This window comes from Acomys minous (genome assembly GCF_964271855.1).
Source record: "Acomys minous genome assembly, chromosome: 1".
In the NCBI taxonomy this organism is placed as follows: Eukaryota; Metazoa; Chordata; class Mammalia; order Rodentia; family Muridae; genus Acomys; species Acomys minous.
Window position 1 is genome coordinate 80,791,614 of NC_140483.1, and position 27,972 is coordinate 80,819,585.

Here is a 27,972-nt window from a genome sequence, read left to right on the forward strand (position 1 = left end):
TTTGTCAGAATGCCCCAAATCCTGAATCCTAAAAAAGACTCACAGAAGGATTTGGGAAGATTATTTGGGGGGAGAAATTACTTTAAAAAGTTTGATTTTTCTGGGAAGCTGTGTGAAAATCAACCATACTTGTATTGTATCATTGAATATCAAGTCCTAAAAAAAAATGTTTTCCTCCAAACCCGCACCCCAACGTAATAACGAACAATTCAAACAGAACATTGCTTTTTGCAGCCATACAAACTGATGACATCTAATTGAAACAGACCCCTTCCAGGGACAGAGGAGTCACATGTCAGGTCCTGGACAAGATGAGAGCAGATTATTTCTAGGGCTCCTGTTCCTGCACTGCCATTCACATCAATAGAAAAGAGTTTCTGTCAGCTGATTGCACATTCTTCAGGGTGACCACACAGGATGCCCCGGCTTGCCAAGCATGCCTTTCGTACTGCAGGCTGACTCACAATCCACCAGCTGGTGTGTTAGAAGGTGCCCACTCACCGAGCAGCCTGGAAACCACAGAGACAGTGCACAGCCAGTGACAGCCACAGGTCAGGCAGCCCATGACCCTTCCAACTTGCTTTGCTTATTGTCCTGCTGAACTTGAGCTTCAAAGGCTCAGGGAAAAAGAGCTTAATGACAACAGCTAGCAGGTGCATTTGTCCACCCCCACATGCAACCCCAGCAGCTTGTCTTGTTTCCCCGGCTTAGCAGATGCACTAGACCACACATGGGCACATTACCCAGGACCCTGTCATGCCTAGGGACAGGAGCACCTGTGATATTCTCGGTTTGAAATGTTTCTGTACAAACTCTAAACCAGTATCAGGTTTGTTTTTGTCTTTTTATCCTCATTACTATTCGCTCTGTGAATTAAAGCTTTCTTGAGTACATATTATCACTGGACTAAAGCCTGTCAGTGGCTATTTAGGGGTTTTCTGGTTTGAGTAGATTCCAACTCCTAGATCAAGTTTTCAAGTACAGAAAAAAAAATATTATCTTAATGACACCTAAAGATCTAGTAAATTCTGATGGGAAAAACAAAAGCCAACCATGGTGAACCTGCTGTTTAAATGCAATACCTGGTGGGAAGGGTACGTGGTGTGTGGTAAGCTTGCTTATAAGCAGTCACTCATTGTTTTCCATTTATGTCTAACTCTGACAGGTTTCCTGGATTCCAGAGTGGCATGCTGCACCCGAGTCACCTTGGAGCACTGAACTATCAGAAGACCTAATTAAAATTGTGTTGAACTGTGCAGGCCTGCCCTGTCAACAGTCGCACGGACATGATGCCCTATCCCTCCTTGTTGAACTATTGGTTACTGACAGATTCTGGGAGAGTGGGGCTTATTTTCTTCCCTTATATACACACTCACAAACCCACCAGAATCCAGGTGGATCAGTCCACAGTCACACCGATGGCCTTCGTTAAACTCAGCAGTTCACAGAACAAAGCCCAAAGTCAGGAATATATGGAAGCAATTGGTAAGGAAAAGGATATTGGTGAGGGTAGAAAGGAGTTAAAAGGGTGTGAGAGGCAGAAAAATCAGAATGCATTGCATACACGCACTAATTGTTTAAGAAAACTATTAATACTAAAACCAACAGAATCCTAAAATAGAAACACCATACAGTATATATGATCTTAAGAAAGTCCAACTATAGAGTTCCACAAAGGTCTACATATGTGGTAGCACCCTAAAAGGCCTGATCATGGAAGCTCAGCAGGCTCTGGTATGCTGAACAACGGAATGGGAGCTCCACGCAGAATGACATGGATGGTGCTAATTCAAACATTGAAGGATTCTTTATGCTTCTAAAGGTTGTTTTGTGTTTAGATGTCTATCGTTGAATACGGGATAAGAATGATTCACACACAAGTTGTATACCTACATTTTTCAAAACTATATTTCTGCAACTATGACATGCCAATGTTTTACAGCTCCATCAGTGCACGCCCCACTGATGGGAAAGCAGCCTCCATTTTTCTTTATTTCTCTATTTGCTTTTCCATCTCACTAGTCTTCTTGGAGTTTAATAAATCATTCCTAATCACTTTGTTCAAGCTGCATGGAATAAAGAGACCTTCCTGTAGCCAGTCTCATGCTCACATACTTTCTCTTTCAGGAAAGCTTTTCTTGTGCTTATTTCTGCTCCCCTCTTCTTTCTCAGAAAATATAAACGGCTTGACTCCAATAACATTGGCTCTTTGATATTTTCAAATCTGTGAAGTGGTTGCTGAATTCTAACAATTACGTGTATGTGTGTGTGTGTGTGTGTGTGTCTGTCTGTGTGTGTGTGTGTGTGTGTGTGTGTGTGTGCATGTATGTGCTTGTGTGTACATGTGCTGAGTGTAACATGTGGGGTGGGTACATCTGTTGGGGACAAAGGACTTTGCAGAATAAGGTCTCTCTCTCCATCTTTATGTCAGTTATTGAAATCAAACTTGGGTCATGATGCTCAAATGATAGGCACCTTTACCTGCTGAGCCATCTAGTTGCTGTCCCCTCCTTTTCTTTACAAGCAAATGGAATCCCACTTGCTGCTTTCTATTTGTTTTATACAGAGACATAGTAGACAAAACATCACATGTAGCATACCTTGCCCTAGTTTATTTCCAGGTGCTGTTTAAAGACAATGTGGCCAATCATACTTTAAGTCCTAAGATTTTTGTTTTTTAAAGGTAAAACCTTTTGACCCTTCCCTGTGAGACTTTACTAGTTTCCCAGGTAAGAAGCATAGTCTTTGTGGCCCATCTGCCACTGTTTTCCTAACCAGGTCCCTATGGTCACCTGTCTCTTCCTGTCTTGCAAAGCATTTGTTCTCTTGCACACACAGTGTTTCTGTCAGGCAGGCAAAATCAAAAGCTTGCCCCCAGCCATCCCATTCTACCTTCCTCAGAGGAGCTCATACAGAACCCAGTGGCAATTCATCACCAGTTGTGGCTGTAGCACAGTGTGTCACTGAATTGTCCTGGTGTCCTCTGGGTCAGCAGATAACACTTTGAATAAACAGTTGCTTGAGGATCCTACGGGATTCAATCTTTTTAGGCTGGAGTCATAGGAGATGAACACTGGATAGATACACACCCAAGCCAGCTATTTCTCCTAAATTACAAGGGCAACAGAATGGGCTTGGGAGACATTCTCTGGTGCTTAGACAGGGATCACTAAAACCACCTTCCACACCTAGCTCTTCCTGTTCTTACCTCCCATGTGCTCTTGGCTGATGGCTCAGAATGCCTGAGGATTTATTACTTTCCTTCACCTGTGCCTATTCAACAGTGGAGTTTTCTAGCCTTAAATCCCACACCTAGACTGCCTGTCCATTTCTAATAAACGCATTTTCAATTCATCCAATTTTGTAACATTTTAAGGTTTTTAATTTTCCTTTTATTTTAAGATTACAAGGGATTTAAATATATATATATAAAATCCTGAATTTAAAATGGTTATTTTTGTGTTCCTTCTTACTAGTGAGATATTATGAAGATGTTTTAATGCATGCTATAGGTTACATGATATATATTTTTCATATGTACAATGAAATAAGAAAAACCAGTTGTTTTCAGCATCTGCCACAGGGTGATATAGATCTAAAAAGACTTCATCAACCTTCTATGTCTATAACCTTTCTCTAGCAAGTAATCAGTGTCAACAAGTGTGCCCTTTCTTCCCATTCTGAGATTCTTCCTTCTATAGCAGCTTAAATGACTGGGCAATAGAGGTGTCTGTGGTAGGCAAAAGTTGTTAAGACTAGTAAAATGTGCTTTTTGACATCTTTGGAGGAGGGTTGTTCTCTTTTAATTAAAAGAAATATTATATATTATTTATTTTTGTTTTTTTAGTGTGTGCATGTGTGTGTGTGTGTGTGTGTGTGTGAGAGAGAGAGAGAGAGAGAGAGAGAGAGAGAGAGAGAGAGAGAGAGAGAGAGAGAGGGAGGGAGGGAGGGAGGGGGAGAGAGGGAGAAACTTCCAGTACAAATGTGAAGGTCAGAGGACATCTTCTGGTAGTTGGTTCTCTTTTTTTATAGATAGGTCCTGGTGATCAAACTCATCTCATTAGGTTTGGTGATAGATACCATATTTTGGTTATTTTTGTCACCATGGCACAAACCTAGACATTAGCTGAGCAATTGCCTCCATCAGACTGTCCTATAGGGCACATTATCTACTTAACTATTAACATGGGAAAATCCAGGCCACCCCGACTTCTGGGAAGGTGATCTTGGGTATATAAGAAAGAAAGCCGATTTCCTACCACTGTATATGCTCATAGGGTGTCAAGTCTCTTCTCGGTAGCCTGCTATCCTTCCTCTGAATGCCACCAGGTCTCCCACTCCAGGGGACATGGTCAAATGTGAGGCAGGGGAGGGGAATAAGGGGAAAATGGGAGGGAGGGAAGAATGGGAGGATACAAGGGATGGGATAACCATTAAGATGTAACAAGAATAAATTAATAAAAAATTTAAAAAGAAAGAAAGAAAACCGAGCAAGCCCTGGGAAGCAAGCCAGTAAGCAGTGTTCTTTCATGGTCTCTGCTTCAATTGCTAACTCAGGTTCCTGCCTTGGATTCCTGCCTAGATGTCCCTGAACGATGGATTGTGAAATGGAAGTACAAACTAGATAAACCCAGTCCTTCTCAAATCAGTTTTGGCATAATGTTTTAGATGGCTAGTTTTGGTTATCAACTTCACTACATGTGGAATTAACTAACATCTAAGCAGATGGGTACACCTCTGGGGGATTTTTCTTAATTAAATCATTTGAAACAAGAAGACCTATTTTTAATATGGAATTTTCGACGTGGGAAGACAGACCTGCAACCTAGATCTTTGCAGTGGGAAGATACACCTTTAATCCATGCCACACTTACTTCTGGCAGCCTATGTAAACGACATGGACAAAGGAAGCTTGCACTCTCTCTTGCTTTCTCTTGATCTTGCTAGCAACTTCACTCTTTCATAGACACTACAGCCTACTGTATCTTTGCCATTCTGGCATCATACCAAAAATCAGCTGACACACCTAGCCTCATGGACTGAACAGCTACCAGATTCTTGGACATTCTATTGGTACCCAGCCATTGTGGGACTAGCTGGGTCACAGGTCATGAGCATTCTAATATATGATGTTTACATATACACATAAATTTGTTCATCTAGGAAACTCTGAATAATACACTGTTTATCACAGAAAACTAAGACACCCTCAGTACCCAATGCTATCTTGCCAGTCCTCTTTGGTTTCCCCCTAAGATAATGCCAGTACTTCATATTCTGTATAAACTAGATGTGTGCATGTGTAATCAGAGTAGGAAATACCAAGGAAAACGGGTTTTATTGCTCAGCTCATTCTCATTCTCTTTGCTGCTCTCATGTGGATCTGAGAACTTGGGCTTTGGGTGAAGGGTAAAGAGAGAGATGGTAGAGACTGAATCCATAGCCTCATCACATCAGGCGAACAATCTGTCACTAAGTCACAACCCAGACTCTCTCGCCCAGAACTTTGAATATCTATCCAGGCTTCAAAACTGCAGAAAAAAGGTTTGTAAATTACAAATGTTTGGAATTTGTATGAATTTGGTCCCCCTGATAACTTGTGCATAGATGATATTTCAAAAGATAGCACCAAAAATACAGGGGTTTTGTAGAACTGTATTGATAACAGGAAAACAACTGGTCTCCTTGAAAAATAAAACATGTTCACATACACAGGCAAGTTTTGCACACCCAGAACTTCCAAAATTGTTATTTTTGGTTGTTGTTATTGTTGCTGTTGTTGTTGATGTTGATGATGATGATGATGATGATGATAATGATGATGATGATGTTGCTGTTATTCCTCTCTTCTATCCTGAGAGAATTTGGGCTTTATCAACTTAGGTGACACTAACTACTAAAAACAGCAGTGTGATTGAGAGAAGCTCAAACAGCAGAAAAATCTCAAAAAAAAAACTACGCCAGGATAGCAAGACCTGCGGATCCTCCTCCTCATATGAACACTGCCTTTTCCCACTATGGGAGGCAGAGGATTTCTTACCATGTGCTTCACTTTTTTGGTCATTCACTTCTTACCCTCATTTCTATCAGTCTTTTCAAACAGTTCTTGGTAAAATTTCAAGATTTACATTATTTCTTTCAGCTTTGGATTATCTATTGTTTTTCCTTTCTAATTAAGTAAACCAGTTGGATTTGGTATAGCTTGGACTCTTTTCTTTCTACACTAATGTACATATTTTTCTTTTATTTTTTGTTTCATTTATAATATCCATGCTCTACATTCTTAATTTCTTTTGACAGAAATGAAGATTATTGAAAGCCTTTAGGTTCACTTTCTGCTATGTAGATGTTCTCCCACTTGCTTAAATAATGTGCCCTCCCTATGCAGCCTATTTTTTAAAAGAAGATATTTGCCTAACTTTTCATTTCAACACATCTCTAAATAGGTTTTTTCCTCAAACACAGAGGTCAGTCACTCAACACAGCCACTTAATATAATCAAGAGAAGTGGTAAACATGAGCTGCCTGAAGCTGCTGCTACTGGAACAAGATACACTACTCTTCTTGTAGCAAGCTTTCTAAATCAGTGCCATATAGTGATATAATTAAAATTGAGTGCATTAAGTACATAAAAGTATACTAACATAATTTTTAATTGTCATTATAAAGTATTATAAACTCATTATAACAATGTGTTTCACACGATTGTCAGTGTAATACATTCTCTTCCCAAAGCTTCCTCACAGAGACATATGTGACAACACCAGAAGCAATGAGGTCACTTTCCCAACTCCATATAGTCTGCCATACACCTGGTCTGTCACTAACTAAATATCACTGTTTGGCTCATGACTAAAGATATACAAAGGACATTTATTGTCTGTCTTGTAGAGGGGATGTATCCAAGGTTAGTCAACTCGTGAGTGGTGGCATAGTGACTAAGCCAGCTGTGCTCCTGCCTATAGCACACACTGTTCCCACTTCACTAGCATGGGCTTCATATGAAATAGATATGCTACAGATGTGGAGAAAATTCAGTTTTACAGGGAGACATGCAGTTGATGAAGAGACTTGTTTTCTACTCCCAGGTCACCATGGAAACAAGCAGGTAAAGAAACGATGGTATCCAGGGAATCTTGGGCCACTGTGGTGGGAGCTACAAGCCCTTTGTTGATAGGGAATGACCAAAAATTTCCAAACAGGAGAGGGATACCAAGTCTAAAAAGAAGCCAACCCTGTCAAACAGAAAAAAAGAGGACATAAGAGAGGGAACTAAGCATAAAACAATGGTAAACTAAACTGACATGCATTCAGTTGAGGGAGCAAAGGGAGATTATGATTCTGTGAAGTCATGGGAGCTGATTCCTTAACACAGTGATGTCTATTATGCAGGCAACTTATCAGCCTCAGTAATTCCTGTTTGTAGACAATTCATTCTCTCTCCAGTTGTTCATCCTATCTCACTTAAGTACAACAACTTTGTAGTGAAAGGAATCCATTTTATGGATGAAAAAACTGATGCTTAAATACTTTTTATCTACTCAGTCTTTATCAACTCATGAATAGTGGCATGTGTTTGAGTGCATGCCCTCTACTTATCCTAAGTCATTAATTTCTCCTACAGATTTCATGCTATCAGTGTTGAGAAGCTGACATACAATTTATACAGAGAAAGGACATGACCATGTTTGCTTTGTAGGAGAAAACCTGTTTCAGATGGCATGGTTCAAGACTACTTTAGTAATGCATTAAATGGATAATGAAGATATTAGCGGAATATCAAGCTATAAGGCTAGAAAAGAGGGTCACTTCAAGAAGTAATGAGGAGGTAGAGTAGATGTCAAGCTGTCTCTGGGACTTAAAGGGAGCATTTGAAGGGTGCTGCTGGGATTCTGATGTGCAAATTGGCAAGCAGCTATGCTATTCTTTGAGACAGTGGGTGGAAGGAGTACTGATTGTTGTTGTTTGGGAATTTTTGTTCCACCAGGTTGGTCATGGGCAAGGCTGGGAGGCTGGAAAGCAATGAATAGGGTTCAGGTGCATGACTTGTTTAGAGCTAAAGATTAAACATTTTAAGACATAGTGTATGTTCAAAGCCATGGACATGTTAGGAGGCTGATTATGGAACATATGAAGTAAGAAAGATATAATGCAGAGTGAAGTACCAGAAAGAAAAGAAAGCAGCTCAAGGAGCTTAAAGGGCCACAATCACTTGGGAGGAAGTGTAAGAGTAATGGGAACTTAGAAAAAAGGGAGGCGCGCTTACTAGGAGGATTGAATGACGATGCCGGTCTCACAAGTGTGGGCTGAAGTCAGTAGTTGTTTCTCTATAACCTAGCAAGAGAGAGGGAGGTCACGTTATAAAAAGACTGCCACTTCCGTCCTGCACACTCTCTCAATCTCCCTTGAATCATTCGCTCTAGGGAAGCCAGCTGTCATGCAGTGAGATGGTCTTGCAAAACGGAAGCCAGCTGCCACCCTGGGCAGCCTGCGGAGAGGCCATGTGGTGAGCTATAAGGGTTGCCAGCAACAGTGGAAAGAGCTCAGAAACATAGTCGGCAGCTGAGCTTTGCAATGATGGCAGCCCCACTAACAGCTCTGCCACACTTCATAAGCTCAACCCAGAACCACCCGCCAATCTTAATGCCTGATGCACAGAAACTGGGAGACAATGAACTGTTTGTTGTTTTAAGCCACAAGAATTGGGGACAATTCATATGATGCAAGAGGTAACTGGTTTGGAAATGTAGGCACCAAGAGTAAGACAGGACTAAACTTCTGCTCATTTTACTGTCAAAATTTATATCTTTTTTTTTTATCATACATACACCTGCCAAGTTTGAGGGCTCATTAATTGTGCTGGTAACCTACTATCTACACACAAATCGGCAGATGTGCACTGAGCTTCAGAGGTGGAGGTGGCAAGACCACAGGCTCTCAAGCCACAGCACTTAATGTCCACTGTCTCCTTTTATCACCTGTGTGAATTGCTCATCAGCATGCTTCACTTCCTCTACGGCCACGGAATTCTTATTTGTATAAAGAGCAGCATTGCTACAGCTGTTGGGAAGATGGCATGTGATTCTTTTCATTGGATCCTAGAGCACTGAGCACCCATTGACTCCATTTCCATAGTGAAGTAGATCTGTAAGAGCAGAAAGATGGAAAAAGATAAACAACATCCTAGATTCTCACACCGACTAGTAAGTCACTACCTTCATCAATTATCCTCTTTATTTTTAATTCTATAACTTTTCCCTTGAGTTCCTAGTTCAAAATATTAACAATTTTGACGATTATCTCCCTTTTTGCAGTATCATATACCTTCCATCCTAAATGTCATTTGCACTTGTGTAAGATGATCAAAGCACCGTGAAACTATTTGAAATGCTGAACTAAGTCCTACTTACATGTGTTATAAAACTGCATGTGAATATGGAAGCCCTGGTCTGTGCACAATACAGGCCTCATTCCCTTACCTGGGCTTGCCTGCTGGCTGCTTCTGCTACTTCCCTGTCTGAGCTATCTTTGGGTGCACAGATGTCCTCCAGAGCATCTACCAAGCATCTGAATAGACACGGGCAGACAGTGAACAACTCTGTAGGACCCAGAAGCCTCTTAATGGGCTCCTTCTGTTTCCACTAGGGTACCTGTTAACCATGTTCTTCCTAGGCTGTTTGTATCTCTTGGGTTTGGGGTTCAGTCTCATGACTAAAAACACATTTTCTTTCCTGTTTTACACTATGTATATGTCTTATGTTCTTTGTGTGTGGTGGGAGAGCTCTTTATTTTTTCTTTTTTTTTTTAATTGAAAAATAAAATCATTCCTATTACATTTCAATTGCTATCTCATCCCATGCATCCTCCCATTCCTCCCTTCCTCCCACTTTCATCCCATTCCCCTTCCCTACGACTGTGACTGAGGGGGACCTTGTCCCCCTGAATATGAATCTAGGGTATCAAGTTTCTTCTTGGTAGTCTTCTATCCTTCTTCTGAGTGCCATTGGGCCTCCCCATCAAGGGGACATGGCCAAATATGGGGCACCAGAGTTCATGTGAAAGTCAGTCCGCAGTCTCCACTTAACTGTGGAGAATGTTCTGTCCCTTGGCTAGATCTGGGTAAGGGGGTTGAAGATGACTACAAATTGTCCTTAGATGGTGCCATAGATTGAGCAGAACCCCTGGGCCCAGATCCACCCACCATAGCGTTCTTCTTGTAGGTTTCGAGGACCCTCTGGATCCTTCTATTTCCCCATCTCCTATATTTCTCTCACCTAGAGTCCCAATAGGATATACTCACCTCTATCCCACTTTCCTGGTAAGTCAAGACTTTCATGGGACATGCCATTTGGGCTACTGTCCAGTTATAAGTGAGTATATACCATTTGAGTCTTTTTGCTTCTGGGTTAGCTCACTCATTATGATCATTTCTAGTTCAACCCATCTGTCCACAAATTTCGGAAATTCCTTGTTTTTAATAGTTAAGTAGTATCCATTCTTTGACTGAGGGACACTTAGGCTATTTTCATTTTCTGGCTATTATGAATAAGGCTGCTATGAACATGGTTGAGCATATGTCCCTGTTGTATGCTGGAGCATCTTCTGGGTATATTCCAAGGAGTGGAATAGCTGAGTCTTGCTGAGAAGCTTCTGTAAGGCAAGAGACACTGTCAAGAGAACAAAGCGACAGCCTAAAGACTGGGAAAAGATCTTCACCAACTATACATCTGACAAAGGTCTAATATCCAAAATATATAAACAACTCAAGAAATTAAACACCAGCAAACCGTATAATCCAGTTGAGAAATGGGGCTCAGAATTAAACAGAGAATTCTCAACAGAGGAATATCAAATGGCTGAGCAACACTTAAAGAAATGCTCAACATATTTAGTCATCAGAGAAATAAAAATCAAATCAACTCTGAGATTCCATCTTACATTCATCAGAATGGCTAACATCAAAAATTCAAGTGACACCATATGCTGGTGAGGATGCAGAGAAAGAGGAGCACTCCTTCATTGATGGTGGGAATGCAGACTGGTACAGCCACTTTGGAAATTTGTCTGGTGCTATCTCAGAAAACTGGGAGGGCTCTTTAAACCCTGTGTAATTTACAGTCTGGACTTTTTATGTGAGGTTTCTTGGGTCTTGAGGCTACTCTCACAATATCCTCGACTCTACCTGTAGATGGCACCCTTGCATCGGAAAGGGCAATTAGCTCTGCCCTTCACCGGGTTCTGGTTTCCCCAGAGACAGGACATAGACTTTGTAAAGAGACCATTCCACTATCCTTGTCCACCGTACCTTAGAAGGATCCTCTGGCGGTATATTTAGGGGAAATATTTACCAAGTCCCAGCTGTTGACCAGCAGACTCTGATAAAATCAGATCATCTCTATAAGGCCCTCTGTTCGATATGGGAAAACCACAGCAGACGTGCCAAGAAGGGAGGGTACAATGACAAAGGTACGTGACTGAGCTAGGCGCAATGGTGCATGCCTGTAATCCCAGCACACGGGAAGGCAGAGGCAGGCTGATCTCTGAGTTGAGTTCACTCTGGTCTACAAAGAGAGTCCAGGACAGCCAAGGCTACACAGAGAAACCCCGTCTTGAAAAACGTAAACAAAAAAAGGTACATGACTGAATATATTCAGATGCTCAGTAGGGTCAAAGGAGTTCACTGAAGAGGAGTAAGTGCAGGAGTGCAGGAGTTTAACCATCTTTAGCAATACCCCTGTTAGCCATCTAGCGCTCACAAAAGTCTTTTGTTCCCTGCCTGGAAATTCCTGGAGTGGAGCTTAACTTCATCTCCTGGAGGGAGAGGTATATTTCAATATCCCATAAACATCTTTTTCTCTTCAAAAAATTTAACTGTTCCCCAAAAGAATGTCTGACATCATCAGTATCTACTAGAAAGAAGAGTGCAAAGGTTCAAGCTCAAACATCCTAGCTGAAGTAACAATTTTCTTCTAAAAGCCCTATCACATTTCTTCCTATCAGATCTCCAAATTAAGTCTACCTTCTCAATTGTCCCATACATAAATCAAACTTTTTGTTGGAAAGAATTTGATTTGCTGAGAACGATTTGCCTCAGAAAAGTCTTTCGTAAGTCAAATAATCTGTTTTGGATAGCTGTCCTGTTCTAGGAAGGGGAATTTATTGTTGATGACATGTTAACAGTTATGTCTTCCAATTTCACAAGCTTCAATTTCCTTTACTTCTTTATTTATTCTATTTCTTTCTATACCTGAACTATATGAAAGGCACACCAACTATCCAGACATTAGGCCTGCCGTAATCCACAACTGCTCTCTTTCTTATACTCCATTTCCCTTATATTTCTTTTTCACTCCTAGGTGCACCACACTTGGCTGCTCTTCTCCCTCCCAAGTCCCCAGGAAAGTAGACTCTGATTATGTTAAAAAGCCATTTGCCAGCCTCTCTGTTCCAACACAGCGTAGTCCTACAGAGCTCTGACCCCACTGGATTGTAAGAACCAGACCAATCTCCAGACTAACTGCTTTCCTGATGTCTTAGACTCCCTTGGCAACAGAGGTGACAGCTGCAACTTCTCCCTGGTACATTGTTCACAGCTGGAACTGTTTTGAGCTTCTGGCCATACTGCGAGGTATGATCAGGTGTCAGATTTGCAGACAAGAAAAGTGCAAGCAAATCAAAGAAGAGGTTTTCTAATGTCCATATAAAATACAGAAACAAGAATGAATTCTCAATCCCTCTGTATGTACAACTTTGCCCTATTAATATAAGAAAAAACAGGATGCCGTTCCAAAAGCCCCCAGCTGAATGTTTCTTTTCATGTGCTCTTATATGACAACATTCTCAACCTCCTGGCCCTGTCTCCTCTGTGTGTCCCACATGCATAAATACTGTTTTCTCCTGGAAGAACTAGAATTAGGCCATTCGTGAATCTTCATAGAGAAAATTACTCTACTTCTTGATGAGACTGGAAGATTAGCTATTTGACCATCTCTAAGATCATTTCTATTTCAAAATTCTGAGGCTTTTTAAAATTAACACAAAGAATTTTCAGCAGTATATTTCAATCTCCTTCCTAGGGAAAAATGTTATTAGAATGTGTGAAGGTCCATCTATATTCATAAGACTTTTCCTAATAAAGTAACTTATCCTGATTATAGAATTACTATCTCCTAGACAATTATCATGAGTTATCTAATATAAACCTCATACAATGCCTACAAACTATTATACCCACTTTACAGATGAGACAATGCAGGCACAAGGTTAAATAAATTATTCAAGGGAATTGGTGAATAGGAGAGCTTGAGACCACTGGACTCTACCACATTTACTTTCTTCATGCTTTTTGCAGCTAATAACTATGCAAATAGGAGCTATTACTTTTCCAGTGTTGTGCAGCACTAACCCTCTAATTTAGATAATCTACAACTTTGTTTTTAATAGGTTATCAATAAGCATATTTAGAGCTGTTCCTTGCAATTATTTGTGGTATAAGAATTCAAAATAATGTCAGAATAACAAATAGGTTTTATTTTACAAAGGGCTTGCAAATTGAGTTTCCTTCATCTGCAAAACTTCCCAGCATAAAATTAGCCACCCTGTTTTATATTTTATTTTTAGGCCACTCTACGGTCTCTTACTATCCAGCATGGATGAGTATCACACAATCACATCCATCTGATCTCTATGTGAGGAATTTCTTTACATATTAAAAACCCCTATTCAAAAATTAATTTTTAGACCAGGCTAATCTTGAAAATTAGTGCTTTAAAATCATACCTTACTCTGGTTTGAAATAATCTGTTATGAATAAGGAGTGATCCTCACTCATGTGTCACACTGAAGTTAACATGGACTATATTTCAAAGTTTCCCCACAACTCTTTGATGAAGCATCAAATTAAAATAATAAGCCAGACTCATATAACAGTAAAATGCAAAGACTTTCAGTGTTACTGGCAACTTACATTTTTATATGAAGATGGAGCATTTAATATTATTGTTACTCTCCTTGTTGAATTATTGATCATTTCACATGACATGTGTACTACAAATAACAATAATGAAACTAGAAAAGAAATCATGTAAGTATAGCCTTTAAAAAGTTATGCTACTTGAAAGTGAACTATAAAAATGACAGTTTAAGCTTGATTATTTAATTTCAGCAAAACACCAGTTGGGTGGCTCCTGGAAAGCCATTAAAGATACATTGGCATTTCCATGCTTTATTACTGTTCTCAACTCTTGTGCAGTCATCATGACACTAGTAGTATTGTCTGAGGGTGCATATATCCTGTTTAATTAAATTATGGTGTACTTATTACACACAGTAGGACCTGATTAAAGACCACAAACCCAAGTTTCACTGCATTAAAATTACCATATATAGTCAGCCTAATACTGGGGATCTCACAGCAAAACAAATTTCTGTAGTTGAATCTCAGAACCACGGTTCATGTAGCTTGAAGTTTATGTGTCATAATATGTCACAACACATCCAAAATAGTAAGCATGCTGGTCATTTTTCTGGTTTAGTTTTCTGTTGCTGCTATTACAAATGAATACAAATCAGTGATTTACAATGGCACAAATATATTATATTACAATTCTGGAGGCCACAACACATTATTCTACTGTCTTTTCATTTGGGACAGAATTAAGTGACAGTCTCCTTGTCCCTTCAAGTTTAAGGAGGCCACTTCCAACCCCATGGTTTCTGGCCTCTTCTCTACCTTCAATGCCAGCACAGGCTGATAGAGAACTGATACCTCACACCCTGATTCTAATCTTGACTCTATCTCACTTTTTAAAGCCTTTGTACTTGTGCTAGAATCATCTGGTGGTATAGAATTATCTTCATCTTTGAATGTAACTGGTTGGCTGTTTTATTTCCCATTGCCAGGTGGGGTGTGTGTGTGTGTGTGTGTGTGTGTGTGTGTGTGTGCAGGTAAATGTGTGGAGGTCAGATAATCGCCTCAGATATTGTTCCTGTCCTCCCATCTTACAATGAATAAAGTCTACTGACACTGCACTCACCAGCCTAGCTTGTCTGGGAGCTTCTGAGGCCTCTCAGCTTTGCCTTCCATCTCCCTAGAGGAACAATGGGATTATGAATATGCTTGTCCGTGTCTGCCTTTAGTGGGTTATGAGAATCCTAACTCACAATCTCATGTTTTCATGGCACACATTTTACTCACTAGCCATTACCCTACAACATAGATGTTGGCTCTGAAAATTGGAACGTAGAGATCCTAGGAAAGATTTTTATGCCTACAACATAGTTTAAACAATTAAAGGGAAACCTTAAAAACACATAGCATGAGGTTCCTGCAAGCCTCAACCAGGAAGGTTGCAGCCATGATGTTTTCCAGTGGTGCAAATAGCTCTGGAAAACTACCTTCATCCTTCAGACACTTCTGCAATCAAAATCATCTTCAACCCCAGGTGTGCCCCTCTTTCCAATACCAATTAATAAAAGACTGAGGGGAATAGTTGCAGTTTGTCTAGCAAAGTCCATTATTTGCCAGGATCAATATTTTGCAGTTCCTCATTTTCCCTGATGCCCTATGCCAGTTGTTCTTAATTCCATTCAGGAAATAATTCCCTGAAATCAATTGAATATCTGGTATTGTGCTAAGTGCTGAGGCATATGACTTGAGAAAAATTCAAGCTCCCGTGTGTGTGTGTGTGTGTGTGTGTGTGTGTGTGTGTGTGTGTGTGTGTGTTATGCAATGCTGATATGAATATCTGTCCATTTTTTAAAGGTAAATGCACCAGGGGAGACAGATAGAAACATCACTTTATTGAAACATCAGCAGACATGGTATGATTCTTATCTATTTCTTTTTCCCTCTCTAGTCCTGGTTCAGGTCATGGTGAAACCTTACTTCAGCAATTCTCTTTACTGGGACCCATCCCTTCAGTCTCCCACCTCCAAAATGTTTTTCTCTCAAATGAAAATACAGATGTACTTGTATGACCCAGGCAGCTCAAAAGCATCACAACCAGGAGAATACCATGTGCTTTGCTTTGTCCTGACCGAAGACTCCCTGCACTCCATTTCCTCACTAGCCTTCCTTCCTTCCTTGTAAAGTTATCAGATTCAATGTAGCTAATTGCAACCACAGGGGTCCTCAGGCCCCTCTGGTGCTTTCCCACCCTAAACCTCTATTCTGAGAGTCACCTTAGCATTTCCTCATGTTCAAATGATGCTCTTTCCTCAGAGACAAGAGCAGCAGTCATCCTTCCTGTGGACCATTCTTCTACCCATGCAACTGAAAAGACTTGTTCTCTGCTCTACGGGCTTCCACACAGTACTTTTTTTTTTTAATAGAAAGCATCTGCTTCTGTTTTAGATCTCCTGCTTTGCTAAGTTTCAAGGCTACTCTCCCAGATTATAAACTCCTTGAGAGCAGTCACCGCCTTTATTTCTGTTTGAAATATCTACTGTAACTAGCACAGCACCTTGCCCACAGCAAGGATACTGTGCTCAAGTCTGTCAGACAGAATTCAGTGGATCAGTACTGTCAACTTCCAGAGGGCTGTCACAAGTGCTGTTTCTACAGCACACTCTCCTCGGAGGTGGCAGTGAGAAGTGTATTTTTCCTCTGTTTTATTCACACAGGGGGTATGGACAGGAATTGACAGGCATCAACAGAGAGGAAACCATTGTCTTTTTTGGAGGAAAATGAGTCACCAGTAAATTGGCCAACTCAAAGGACAGAATGGACAGTACCAGAAAACTACAAATGGGCTCAGCAAAATTAGTCCAGAAATATCATTGAATTATACATTGTTGCTCCAAAAAGCAAAGACCTATGCATTAATAGGAATTCCTAATTCTGTGCAGGATGTGTCTGTACTTGCTACCAAAACAACTGTCCAATAATGAATATTTGTGGAAAAAAAGAGCTATGAAGCCACAAAAGTGATTTTAATGTGCCATTGTCATCAGTTCTACTAAATTATTTTCATTGTTAACCCAAAAATATCTTGAGTGGACAATACAGAATAATCTAGAGCACCAAATTGCATTAGGAGGGTATTAGCTGACTCAGGAGACTAATTATAATGAGGTAGAGAGCTGATTATTTCTCATCTCATTCTTAAAACCATAAACCACACTACTCAGTGGTAGCTGCCAATCAGGGTTCATGTGGGAAGGCGAAAATAGCCTTGAAGAAGGGTCAGTGGCTGTGGTTGTCATTAACTTCCTAACCTTGGGAGCTCTTAATAAAGAGCATCCCCACATGGGAAAGCAGACTCCTTCCTCAGGAAATACAGCTAGCTGTGCTGGTGGCTAAAGCTCATCCGATGCAGAAAATCACAGAAAGATTGCAGGCACACAGGTGCATGTGCGCAATTGCATGTGTGTGAGTGTGTGTGTGAAATTTATGTGAGTGTGTCTGTGTGCATGTGTTTGTATGCGTGTGCTTTCACTCATTCTTCCCAGACTGATACCTTCTTGCTTAAGGGGCCAGTTTGGTGTTACTATTAACCAGATGATTTTAATCTGAGCCAGTATTTTCCATCTGTGTCCTAAATAACAGTGACTAAAATAAATTTCATCAAACTCCTGTTTCACTCCTAAAATCTTATCACACAGTCATTATATTTATTTCTGAATCTATTTGTTAAATGCAAAAATAATATCGTCAGATGATAGTTTTTAATAAAGCTTTAAAATAAAGCTATTTTATTTTATTAAGGACCTTCTTGGTGGGATTTCTGAGTGTCTCTAACTGCTAAATTCAGCCATGAAAAAATGATTAAGACTGGGTCCTGAATGAAGGCTGCTTTTGATTACTGGAAGAGATAACACATTGTATTCTAATTATTTCTTTACACATCTGAATGATCCTAGGGTGAACAAAGGAGGGTGCTATATTTCTTCTGCAAAAAGTACCACACATGTCTGATGAGGCCAAGGAAGAGTAAGTCAAGAGAGGCATCCAAGATGATGTCACTGGGAAAGTGACCTTGTCCTTGAAATATATGCCTTGCTGGGTTTCCCACCTGAAGGAATTTCTGAATATAACTCTGTCCCTATGTGTTTTAGATTCCTTCTCAACTAAATATGATCAACATTGCTGGATTCACTGGGTCACACACCAAGAACATGGGCAATTTTCAGCTAACAGAGCACTTAATAAATGGGATACTATTATTTCATATTACAGAAGCATTAATTGGTGTGCTTCAGTACTTCCCACCAAATTGTGTCCTACCCTGAATTGTTCCCCACATTGCCTTCAGAGACTCTTGAGGAAATATGGAAAGTACTCAGGCTGATAATAATTTATGGGATCTAAACTCATGTTAATATATTCATATAAATAAGTATGCCAGCATCTGAATGTTTTTCGGTAGAAGGTTCCATCCAGCTCTCACAGATGCTCCATGTCAAAGGATGAAGCAATAGAGTTTCAGGAGGGAGGCATCATGATAAGTAAAATCCCAAGTATATAGTGTGGAGATGGATGTCTTTTTGAAATAAAGGTTTTAAACCACTTAACATTTCATGATATAAAACAGCAGGTTCCAATGGCTTAAATTGATTTAGCTATGAATTTTATAGAAAAATATCAGAACTAATACCTTACATTTGGTGGATATTCAATAGCTGTTGGACTCAGAGATCTGAATTAATGTGACCATTTTTACTCCTAAGCTGAAATTATAAAATTTCTCCCTTTGTGTAGCATCTAAACCTTTGCCTAACTCTAAGTATTATAGGCCATTTTAGTTCATCGAAAATAAAACTTTATTTAAGTCTAATGACTTACAATAAAAATAGAATATTATGCTTGTTACTATTTACTTAGAATGAGTCTGTAAAATCTTTAATAGATTAAATTTTATTGTGCAATATTTTATCAGACAATGTGTTAGAAGATAGAGATATTTTGACCTTGAAGATAAATTCACATACAATATTATTTATGTATTTTTATCTACATTGGTCCAAGTTATCTAAAGAAGAAGATATAGATGCTGGCTGGATAGATAGATAGATAGATAGATAGATAGATAGATAGACAGATAGATAGATGATAGACTAATAGAAAGACTGGCAAACCCCTAATCCACAAAGCAGCTATAGCTATGAGCAGCATATCTGTTTGTTTGCTTGTTTGTTTGTTTGTTTGTTTGTTTGTTATTCACTTTATGTCCTGAACTTAGTCCCTCCCTCATCTCCTCTGGGTCTCATCCTCCCAATCTCTTCCACTTTGCCCCCTCATCTTCTCCTCAGAAAAGGGAGCCCCGTCATTCTACTATTAAAAAGCTATTAAAAGCAAGGAAATCATGGAATTTGCAGGCAAATGGATAGAACTAGAAAAGATCATCCTCCGTAAGGTAACCCAGACCCAGAAAGCCACCTAAGTGGTATGGATACTAGTTGTAAAGTAGAGGATAACCACACTACAATCAACAGGTTTATTCTTTTCTTAATATATTTTATTAATTTATTCATATTATATCTCAATGTTATCCCATCCCTTATATCCTCCCTTTCCTCCCTCCTCCTATTTTCCCATTACTTCCCTCCCCTCTGATTGTGACTGAGGGGGACCTCTTCCCCCTGTATATGCTCATAGGGTATCAAGTCTCTTCTTGGTAGCCTGGTATTCTTCCTCTGAGTGTCACCAGGCCTCCCCATCCACATGACATAGTCAAATACGGGGCACCAGAGTTCGTGTGAAAGTCAGTCCCCACTCTCCACTCAACTGTGAAGAATGTCCTGTCTATTCACTAGATCTGGGTAGGGGTTTGAAGTTTACTGCATGTATTGTCCTTGGTTGGTGCCATAGTTTGAGCAGGACCCCTGGGCCCAGATCCACCCATCATAATGTTCTTAGGTTTCTAGGACCCTCTGGATCCTTCTATTTCCCCATTCTCCCATGCTTCTCTCACCTAGAGTCCCAATAAGATGTCCTCCCCCTGTCCCACTTTCCTGGAAAGTGAAGACTTTCATGGGACGTGCCCCTTCTGAAGCATATCTATTCTTCATTTGTTACTCTGTTTGTTTTCTTATAGTGTTTTGGTAAAGCATAAAACATGTTTGGTGACAAAATTTCACCAAATTTTGGTACAGAATTGTTACCAAAGATGGCTCCCATCACAAAATTGGAAGAAATTTTCTCTCTGTGGTTTAGGAGGCAGTATAAGCTATTTGTGACCTGATGTCAAGGGACTGTCAAGGGGCTACATTGGGTCATTGTTCCTAGTATCTATCAATTATGTTGTCTAGGCATGCTTATGGCCTTCTAGGCCTTATCTGCTTTATCTACTAAACTGTACAATATTATAACAGATTCTGATTGTAATATTTAGAAAGAGTAAATAAGACAGCCCAAATTTAACAAATTTGTCACACTAATTCTCAGTATCATTAGCTGCTCAGTATTGATAACTATACTGTTACAACTATGAGTTCTGTTTCTTGTAAGACTCCTGAAACCTCAGGAATACGGCACAATCGTCTTAACTAGAATACTTAGTATTGTCCTGTCCTTGGGAAGTGTAGCAGGTTGCTTAAGTACAGAGTTTTATTAGTTGTTTATATACAGATCATTCAGCCACAGAGCATTGGCACAGTCAATCTTTTAATCGTATACTAATTTAATCAATCTAGTTTCTGTATCTAGGAGCTTAGTGATAGAAGAAAACCCAAAAAGCTTTCACTGGAGTACTGTAGGGAGGTGGCGTGGCGAGGCAGAGTTGGGCAGATTCTCAGCTGTTTGCTGTACCAAAGATGCATTCAGTAACTCCCTCACTTATTCAGTACTTCCAAACTCAGGGTAGGAGTGGGGAAAAGAGAGGTCCCTTTTAAACATTCAGGGTTTTTTTTTTTTTGTTTGTTTGTTTTGGTTTGTTTTGGTTTGGTTTGTGTGTTTGTTTTTAATTTGACCTCAGGAAGAAAGGTTTGAACTATGAAACAGGAAGGGCCTATTACACTGGTCACGTGTGGATCAAAGGATTAGTCTTGGTATCCGCAGCTCTCTTGTCCCCCGCCCCCTCTTACTGCCCACTGTTCCATTGGTTGGCTGGAAGCATAGTCTCTCCTTTGCCTGGAACTCACTAAGTAGGCTGGCTGGTCATTCAGTCCCAGGGACTCACCTGATGCACCTGCTTCTATCTAGCCTTTCTGGGTTTTGTTGTTATTCTTTGTTTTTTTGTTTTTGTTTTGGGGGAGTTGTTTGTTGTTTGTTTGTTTATTTGTTTGTTTTCTCTTGTGGATTCTGGGAATCAAACCCAAACTTTTTGCTGGGGCCACAAGCTACACACTGAGCTATTATCTCCCCAATCCTCTGAAATGTTTGACACTCTGGATGGTTTCAAATAATTCCTACTTAACCTATAGGCTGAAAACTATAATAATGCTATGAGGACAAAAGAAACAGTAACATTTTTCTAAACAGTCCAAAAATCAGGCTTCCTCTGTCATCTTCCTAGAACCCACCCTCTGAAAATTGACACTGAATCCTCAAGGTCAAGGTGTGTTAATACCCTTCTTCTCTTTGACCCTACTTTCCTTTTTCTCCTCAGTACAGACAGCTTCTCCCAGAACCCAGAGTCTACACAAATAAGTCACTCAACTTCCTGAGGAAGTTTAGATGCCACCCCTACCCCACCCCCGCGGACCCCTTCCCCCCCCCCCCCCCACACACACACAAACACAGGCGAGAGTCCTTGCTACCCTCTGTTCTCTTTCACCCCTCTCTGGGTTAGCACTTTCTAACTCCCCCAGACAATAAAGGGGTTTAAACATTTAAATGCTGTTTTAAAACCGCCTTTAAAGAATTAACCCATTTTGCCCCTCACTGGTCTAAACCACAGGGTGCCAACTGGACGTTAATTGCTTTCTTCTGATGGGGTTCCAGACAGCTCCTCAGAAGGAAGGAGCGCACATTCCTGGCACCAATTGGCTAATTCAATTTACTTCAACAGCATTAGCCTCTGTCAGAATATTCATGAGCACGCGAAGCAGGACTCGCGGTACAGGCAGGCGGCAGGCACTCAGGCTAGGGAAGGGGCGAGGAAGGGGAAGAAGCAGACCGCGCACAACGCTTAGGGGACGGTGACCACGAGGAACAGGCAGCTTTTCTCACCCTCCGGGCACAGAGCTGGGGGCCGTGAGCATCAGCGGGTTTACAGCGTTTGTCATCAGCTCTCAACTCCCAGCGATCGCGCGGAAGACTTTGGAAACATCCAAAGGCAACAGAGCTGTGACACTTTTGACTTGGGGGGAAGGGGGGTGGGGCTGGGGCAGAGAGGCGAGCTGGAGCAAAGGGACTCGGCAGGACACCGGTTTGCCCAGTGAGGAAGGCAGCGATGTGAGCTGGACAGCAGCCACAGAAGAGTCTCAACATCTACGGAGAGCCGCCAGCTGTACTAGGTAAAGCTGAGAGATTGGGTCGGTCCCTGCGCGTCTGTCCCCAGGCACCGGAGGTCACTCTGGAAACCACAAGAACACTACCCGCGGTCCCGCTACACGCCGCACCTTTCCTCAATTCTCCGCCACTTTGGGGGGCCTCTCTGCCTACCTGGGTTCCACTTCCTGGGACTTTTCGGGGGTGAGGTGGAGAGCAGGAAGGTATATCCTCAGCTGGGGGTCTAGTCTGGGTGCAGGGAAGCTGCTGTGCAGCGGGACACCCGCGCAAGTGGAGGCTGCGCCTCACTGGGTGATGGTGACATGGGTAGAGCGGGGTGCCAGAGTGCTTGACCAGAGCCCTTTGCTTCCCTCTCGGTCAGCGGCATCTCCTTCATACTGCCAAGGGAGAAGGTGCCCGAGTCCCCAACAAGGTAGCTGTGCTCAGAACCAAGGCAAGCAAGGTCTGAGACTGAGGCTTTGGGGAGGTGCAGGCATCCACTGGCCTACCCATGATACTGGCTTTAGGGTACAAGGGGCCCCAGCGTTGGGAGCTTGGCGTTGGGAGGAGACTGTGGTGGTGACTCTCTTTCCTGCCACCTGCCGGACATTACCAACTCCCCGGATTTTCTGTCTCCTAGTCCTGGCAGTCCCTGGGAAGCTCAGAACTGCGCGCGGCTGGTTTGAGTTCTGCTTGTCCTGGTTGTGATGTTTGAATAAGGCCTGGTGGTGAGGGGGCGAGAGGGTAAGATAAGGTGAAACGTTCAGATTTGCAAAGAAAACGCCTCCGCGAAGTCCCAAACTGTCCTTAACAATAAGGCAGACTGTGAGCTGGCCTCCAAGCTGTGGCAGCTGAAATTTGGAGGGCAGCTTCAAGGCAACACCAGAGCCTTTTAGTTATCTCCTAGCTGAGCCTACCGATGTTTGGAGGAAGTGGGGCTGGCACAGTGGTTCCTAAGAACAGCAGAGTTAAGTGCTGGGTAGATTCAGAGTTTACAGTGGAATCACAATGATTATTACTAATGCTGTATTTACAGGCTTGGACATCAGGAAGGATGTGGGGGGAGGGGTTGGCTGCTATCATAGCATGGAAATCGAGTCTGCAGCTGCTGCCCCCCACACACACATAATATACCAGACCTCCTTTAATCTCTGATGTGTCTGTATCAAAGAAAACAAATGCTACAGAATTGTGGTCAGGGACCTGGTCAAAGATGGCATCTAATTGAAAGCAGCACAAACAAGAGAAAGTTGTAACCGCAACAGAAGACACCCAGCCTTGTGGCTGTTCGACTGTATCTGTATCCACTCACCTGTCTCTTCTCAAGGTGGAGGCAGAGCCATCCTGGACGTCACACTTGACCCAGCTTTCACTTCTTGTGTATTTCTATAGCCTTGTAGTTGTAAATTGCAGATACAGAGCCCCTACGGGCCTTTATAGCTTGGTCCCTAGCATGGGCAATGTTCCTTTAGACATAGGAGGAAGCGTCAAGGACACCTGAGGTTGGTTGCTGCCCTCTTGGCTTAGCTCTTGACCAGATCTGTTCCCCCGGTGTAGGCTTGGCTCTGCTGATGAAGCAGAAAACAAGGCGGAAGTATAGGAGAAGAGCCTGGCAGTTACTGAGTGCAGGAGGTGAGGTCAAGCCTCTGAGCTGGCCACATCCTTTCCTGCCAGAGAGGAAAGGCAAATGAAGTGCAAGTGAGAGATACATAAACTGGAACCAAGCTCTTAGAGTTTGCAGGGCTGTGGCCACTGACTTTGGCGTGACCTTTCCTGTGCTTTGGATCTCCCCTTTGCCAATGCACTGAGCAGCCTGTGTAATGGGACTGTTCTCAGGAGATGGTCTAATTCTGTATTTTTAAAAAGTGCTTTGAACACACTGAGAAAGGGCAGTCTATAAAACACACAATGTTAATGTTCTGTGAAAAGTTTGCCACCGCGCAGGTTAAGGAGGTACATTTTTAGCATGTGTGCCATGTGGCAGTGTGACATTAAAATGGAAAAGCAAAGTACAATCATAAAAATGACTTAGCGTTCTTGACAGTCGGCTGCATACTTGTAGAATAGTTATCTTTAATTTGGAGAGAGTTGCTGGGGAACTTAATCAATGTTTGTGCTACTGAACCACCCCCTCTTACCTTTCTCCTCCTCAGTGAAATTGTATGACCCAGTTCTCACCAGAGACGTAGTGTGACTGTTGTACTTGCTGAGTGTGGGAAAGAGAGACTGTGCATTATTAGCAGAATGTCAGCCAGGTACCAAGCCTGGGTTGGGAGGAAACCTGCTCTAGTCGTGGCAATGGAGTTAACTGTTCTAGAATGATCAGTGAAGCAGCATTAAGTTTAGGGACCCAGAATTGGTTGTCCTGTGTTCCCTGATTCACTCCGTGAGAGGACACCATCCCATGGAATTAGAAGTCTAAACAGTTTCCTTTTGCTACTCCTGTTAGGAGACTTTAAATCAGTGCTTCTCAAACTCTGGGTTGCAACCCCTTGGGAGTCAAATGATCCTTTCATGGGGGTCGACTAAAATCATCAGATATTTACATCACGATGACAAAATTATAGTTACAAAGTATCAACAAAAATAATTGTATGGTTGGGGGGGACACCAGAAATGAAGAGCTGTGTTAAAGGATCATAGCATTAGGAAAATTGAGAGGCCCTGCTTTAAGAGGGGGCAGTGTGACTGCTCCTGACATTTGCCCTGGAAGAACTTCTTTTTATTTTTTTCTTCCAGACTGGAATAGTGAAGTATTTACCATCCCCAAGGATTCAGAGTCTGCTTTCAGACCCAGGTGTGATTCTCAATTTTCCTCCAGTTCAGGAGCTTCTCAGTAAACAGCTGTTGATGAATTTAAATAAATAGTTGGACCTCATCAAGCGAGCCACTGAGAAGCTCTGATGTCTTCCATTGGTGACGTTTCTAGCTTTTGAACTAGAAAATTGGGAGTTAAGAAAGAAATAGACTTTCAAAAATTTCTCTCACCTCGTCCACCTATCTACCCACCAATCAATTCTTGTTTTTCCTCTCACAGTAGTGAGTACTGTTTGCTTAAGCATTTTATTTACTGATTCGTGCGATTTTGGACTCTAAATGTGGTTTGGCTAGTAGCTGTTTATGGAAAGAGGAAAAATGTAAAGAGACACGGAAGGAAGAGCTGCTGTGGCGAGGTCATAAATCAGCCAAAATATATGGGGGGTGGTGAGAATAGGTCTTTTCACCCTTAAAAAAAAAAGTCCACTTTGGAAGAAAAAGCAGTCTGATTATTGGGATCCCAGCCTGAAACTCAGGCAGCTGATGCGAGCGGAGCCAAAGGGTGGTTCTTCTCAGTTTAGAGACAGCGACACAGCCTCTGCCAAAGCCGCTGTAAACACAGGATAAAGGTTTCATTGTGAGGGGCTGTGACTGGAATAATTACAGCTGACTGTTCATTCTGACCTGCAGTGCTGCGATCAGGGCTGCAGAGCAACAAAAAGAAAAGCAACTGGGGACATAAGAAAGTGCCACTTACCACTTTCATTTGTTCTTCTTTTACTTCTTGGTGGCACTTGGGTGGGAAAAGTATCTCAGAAGAGCAGAGAGCAAAGATGTCAGCCCATTCTATTTTGACTGGGGACAAGATTTTTCATGTTTTAAAACCAGCATATGAAGCTATATTAAGATTGATTGTGTTCAACAGCTCTAGTATTAATTAGTAAAAATTAAGCATTACTTTCGTTGTCAACACAATCAAAATATATACAAATGTTACCAGGCTCTTGTTCTTTTCCAATACTATTTTCACAGACATTTAAAGTTCAAGGAGAAATTTTCCATGCTTGATATTTACTAATTTTCTCCTTTGAAATAAATTGTACACAGTGACTAATCCTTCACATTGCCTCAAAGAAAATTCCTCTTCTCTCTTCTCCTCTGCAACTTAGAGACACAAGAAAGTGTATTTTGAACGGTCTAGCAGTTTAAACAATTGAGCATCTATAGTCATTTGAGACAATAGACGGGGATGTAGTGTTATTTACTAAAATATAGGAGTGTGATCACTTCCTTCTGAGAAGATAGACGTTGGGACCATAGATGGTAGGGGACCCATGGTGTTCAAGTCAGGCAAGGGAAGGCACATGTGTATCAAATTGTAACTTTCCAGAATCCTCATATTGGCATAGAATATGGATTGAAGTTGTTTCTGTGGAATTTAAAATGGACTATCTTTACATGTCCATGTTAAGTATAATTGTTCTGGGAATAAAAAGCACTGTTATAGAGAAAGCATAATGAAGTAAGATAAGGTCAAGGAGTCTCGAGGAGAGAAATGCTCAGTTTCTCTTAGATACTCATCTTGTCTCTTTGTTTAAGAAGGATGACAGTACTCTTAATAACCTTTAGATTTTTCTATCCACCATGAATCAAAAGGTTCCACAAAAGCACTGCACTTTCTGGATGTTACAAAATGTAAATTGTCCAAAATCTGGAATTATCTAGCTCTCAGCAGAAAAAAATCTATTTCACGAAATGCACTTTCTACAGCAATTAAAAATAGAAAGTCACATTGCCAAATTAAGTTATGGCAACAACCTATTTTAAAGAGAAATTTAGTCTTTTCACATTTAATTGCTATTCATGGCTTGCTAAGTAGTTTTCCAGAATAGTCTACCCATCTCTTGCTAACTGAGATGGTCTAGCTAAGAACAGTCCTAATTACATGTAGACTGACAGTTTTAGAAGCCTGAGAACACTCTACGTAAAGCATTACTCAGGTACAACACAAAATGAAAATGGCCAAATTCACTTCAAAGGATGTCTTAGTACTTAAGAGATCATAAGTCAGAGAGTACTTGATTTGCTGGTATATCGATACACAGTAGAAGAGTAAAGAGGTCACAAATCTTGACTGCTTTTTAAATCACATAAAGCTTCAGTAATATCAGTCATTTCTTCTAAAGACATACACATTGGCCAGGCAAAGTCCCCCACAAAAGCACAAAAGCCAAAAGTAATCAGAGGGCATGCGCACACACGCGCGCACGCACACACAGACACACACACACACACACACACACACACACACACACACACACACACACAAAGAATGAATAGAATGTAATAATACAAACTTGGAATTCCTAAAATGATGTTTTGTTTTTTTGTTTCTTGTTATGTTTGTTTTTGCAATTTTTAGAACAATTTGACAATCTCAGTTAAGAGCATATTCTGATGAATATAGATATCTCCTAAGAAAATAGATACATCTATTATCTATTATAAAAGACATTATAGCTTTAGTTCCTTAGCTCTTCCTTTATAGCTCTTAACTAGAATTTTACTTGTAAGATATTTTAATAAATATATGTTGATTTAAAATTAACAGAGTTTTTATATTTAGCATGGTGTTTGGGTACTATGCATCTGCTCTACCACTGAGCTACACCCTCCAGCCCTCAATTTTTTCAGATCATTTAAAAAGATAAATTATGGTTAAGGTGTACAGCAGGACCTTATAACATACATACAAAGAGTAACATCCTTACTCTAGAGAAAAAAATGAACATCCCCATTTTCTCACACAGTTACCCATCTTCCTACTGAAGGAGCAGCCACCA

General features: G+C 41.1%; 1 protein-coding gene and 1 long non-coding RNA gene across 2 annotated transcripts in view; one reads left to right on the forward strand and one right to left on the reverse strand.

The window, feature by feature from the left end:
- Positions 1–6,641: 6,641 nt before the first annotated feature.
- LOC311599541 lies at positions 6,642–24,762 on the reverse strand. The gene is made up of 5 exons (XR_014779930.1): positions 23,685–24,762; positions 10,301–10,650; positions 8,979–9,145; positions 8,267–8,334; positions 6,642–7,235 (listed from the first exon to the last, which is right to left on the reverse strand). It is a non-coding gene; the product is annotated as an uncharacterized lncRNA (long non-coding RNA).
- The window catches only part of CDH20 (cadherin 20), a 248,695-nt gene continuing 242,976 nt past the window's right edge, over positions 22,254–27,972 (forward strand). The window contains exon 1 of the mRNA XM_084785373.1: positions 22,254–22,398. The gene's annotated coding sequence lies outside the window, so the exon portion shown is untranslated. The remainder of the gene's footprint in view (positions 22,399–27,972) is intronic.